The following is a 3780-nucleotide window of genomic DNA, read 5'->3' on the forward strand; positions in this document are numbered from 1 at the left end:
GACAACACATGTACCTTGCAAACCAGACCATTTTTGTCAATTTAGAAATAGAGGTTGAGGCCACACTCTTCATAACATTTGTAGAGAATTCTATGAAGTATAAGCATACCAAAAATCACATTGAATGAACAACCAAAGTACCTCAATATCCACACCAATATCAGACTATCAATGTTGTCCATGTTGTGGGACAGAAAGGTTCGGGTCGATTGGGGCCCACTTTCAGTAAAGTATTTAGTTGTTTCAGCAGACCACCTTTCGTACGCATGTAGTCACTAAATGGACGTCATACCTGTGTAAAATCTCAACACTTAGACCACCCTAAACACTACAAACATCGATCCAAGGCAGACTATGTATGTTGTCCAAAAGGGAACTATGGCACATGCATTCATAAAAGTGGGCCACTATTGACCCAAGGTCCATAACGTGGACAGTAAATTGCATCCAAAATTACCTTCACACGCGTCGATCACCCTCCTAATCAAGCGAGCTTAACATTATTTAAGAATTGACTAAAGGGTACCAAGTACATTGCCCTTCTTGCATGATCATTGACCCTTATGATGTCAAAAGAAGGAATAACTAATGAAAATCTTATGTGAACTAGGTATACCAAGGTCTACTTCATTAAGCAAAGGTGGAGATCCCAACTGTTATCCTCCTAATCAAGTCGGGATAATATTTACTAATTTATGCTCATCTTAGCTCTATGTTTTACACCATGATGATATAAATTGATTTTATTTCATACTCATGGTATTTGTATATATTCAATATCTTATCTTCTTTGGATTATGTATAAATTGTTGGACACAGTAGTGGATTGTGCAAATCCAAAACCGTGTAAGGATCTCAAGTCCTAGCTGTTGATAACGTGTGAATGCCGTGTATGCTAGCTGTGGTGTTGAGATTTTTTTTCTAAGTTTAGATTGCTAGCTGGGTTAAGATAACAGTAGATATTATTCTGGATTTCTTTTATGTTTAGCTACCCCTAGGATGTATCTAGATAGGGATAAATTAGTCATTTCACCTAAGTAGAAAAGCCTATAAAAGGCATAACTGTAATCGTTCCTATTCATTCAAATAAAAACACAGCAATTCAGTAGGTCTCTCTTCCTCTTTAAAGTTTCAGTTTCTTTTTCACGGTGGCTGCAGCCACACGTCAGCAAGAGTTGGGGCTTTAAACCCGATAAACTGGTATCAGAGCTTTAGGTTCGTTGTTCCAAAAGAAGTTTCCAACAGTTTTTTTTTTCAGCCAAGTGCATATCTTTTCAAAAAATTAAAAAAAATAAAATCAGATTGCAAGTGCATATCTTTTCAAAAAAAAAAATCTGTTTAAAAAAAAAAAAATCAGCTTACAAAGCCAACAGTTTGTTTTTAGCAAAAAAAAAATATCAGATTTTAAGAAAAAAAAAATTTATGTTCTTCTAGTCCATCCCTCTCTCCTTAAAAAAAAAAAAAAAAAAAAGATGGCTAGCACAATCCAGCTGCAGGTTCCCAAATTATCAAAGGACAACTATGAAAAGTGGTGCATCCAAATGAAGGCACTGTTCGGGTCGCAAGAACTATGGGAGATCATCACCGATAGGTATGAAGAACCCACTATGAAGGAAGAAGCCTCCTTCACCAACAAAGAAAAGACCACTCTAAAAAATCAAAAGAAGAGAGACAACAAGGCTTTGTTTCTCCTTTATCAAGGGTTAGATGAATCAACCTTTGAAAAAATTACCGAAGCAACATCAAACAAACAAGCTTGGGATACCCTTGGTACCATCTTCAAGGGTGTTGATCGAGTGAAGCGGGTTCGCCTTCAAACACTAAAAGCCGATTTCGAAGCGGCGAACATGAATGAAGGTGAAAGTATCTCTGACTAATTCTCACGTCTAATTGTTATTATTAACAATTTAAAAAGAAATTATGAAAAAGTTGAAGACATACGTGTCATGGAAAAGGCACTGCGATCTCTCACAACCAACTTTAAACATGTGGTTGTGGCGATTGAAGAATCAAATGACTTGAAAAATTTGTCCATTGAAGAGTTGATGGGATCATTGCAAGTGCATGAGCAACGAATGTAAAAGAATAATGGTTCAATGCTTCAACATGCATTAGAGTCTAAGTTGACTCTAAATGAACAAAAGAATGACCATACATAACGAGGGGGTCGTGGCACTAGCAATCGTGCAAGAGGCAGAGGGCGTAGATATAATCTAAGCCATCAACAAAACCAATAGAAAAATACCAATTTTCGTGGAAGAGAAAATGGTAGAGGTAGATTGATGCGTAGACGGGGAAATAAAAAGAACATTCAGTGCTATAATTGTAAAAACCTTGGCCATTATGCATCTTATCGTTGGAGGAAGCCGGTAAATTAAGACGAGCGATCAAACTATGCCGAAGCATCACACCATGAACAAGAAGACTCCACACTCCTCCTCGCACAAGAAAAGGCATGCGAACGACCAGATGTGTGGTATCTCAATACTAATGTAAGTAACCACATGAGTGGTAACAAAGAACTATTCATGGAACTCACAGAAGGAGTTCGTGGCAACGTGAGTTTTGGCGACTCATCAAAGATACCCATGATAGATAAAGGAAAAGTTAAACTCTATCAAAAGAATGGTGAGCCAAATTACATCTCTACTGTGTATTACGTACCAAACATGAAAAATAACATCCTCAGTATCGGCCAACTCCTTGAGAAGGGGTATGTCGTACACATGGAGAACTCTTCTCTTTTCATAAGAGATATGCATGGATGTTTGATTGCGAAAGTCCAGATGGCAAAGAATCGTATGTTTCCTCTCCATATAAATACAATGCTCGAGAAATGTTTTTATGGAAAAGCAAAGAATGATTCTTAGATGTGTCATCTTCGCTTTGGCCATCTAAATTTCAATGCCCTGAAACTTCTGTCCTCATCAAGCATAGTACATGGCTTGCCTGCTATTGAAGCTCCAGAATATGTATGTAAGGCATGCACACTTGGAAAACAGTAAAGGAACTTATTTTCGAGTGGAGTATCCCAAAGAGCAAGAGAACTGTTGCAACTGGTTCACACTGACATCTGTGGACCATTGGAACCAATCTCTTTTGGAGGTAATAAATACTTTATTACCTTCATTGATGATTTCAGTAGAAAATTGTAGGTATATGTAATCAAAGAGAAGTCTACTGCTTTTACTATTTTTAAAAATTTTAAGGCCCTTGTTGAAAAAGAAAGTGGTCTTAAAATCAAAACTCTTAGATCTGATAGAGGTGGGGAGTACACCTCAAATGTTTTTCGAGAATATTGCAAGGAATATGACATTAAGTAACAACACACCGCAGCTTACACACCAAAATAGAACGGAATTGCAGAACGGAAAAATCGCACCATCCCCGACATAACGAGGACCATGCTGAAGGAGAAAAGTTTGCCAAAGAATTTCTGGGCAGAGGCAGTTGCATGTACCGCATATCTGTTCAATAAGTGTCCAAACAAGAGTATCAGGTTCATGACACCACAGGAAACGTGGAGCGGATAGGAAATTGCAGTAATGACCACTTTAGTTAAAGTAGGAATATGCCAATATGTCCTAAAGGGGGTGAATAGGACACTTTAATATTTTATGACAATTTAAAATCCTATCACTTTAATCCTAAAAATAAGCATACATTAGGATTATTACAGAGTAACTCTACTGGCTTCCAAGCCCTGTAGAGGATCCAATCATAAAACTATTTAAGAGATAAACAATATGCAAATCAGTTTATGATGGATATGACTGTGTG

The sequence above is a fragment of the Magnolia sinica genome, chromosome 12 (assembly GCF_029962835.1).
Source record: "Magnolia sinica isolate HGM2019 chromosome 12, MsV1, whole genome shotgun sequence".
Lineage (NCBI taxonomy): Eukaryota > Viridiplantae > Streptophyta > Magnoliopsida > Magnoliales > Magnoliaceae > Magnolia > Magnolia sinica.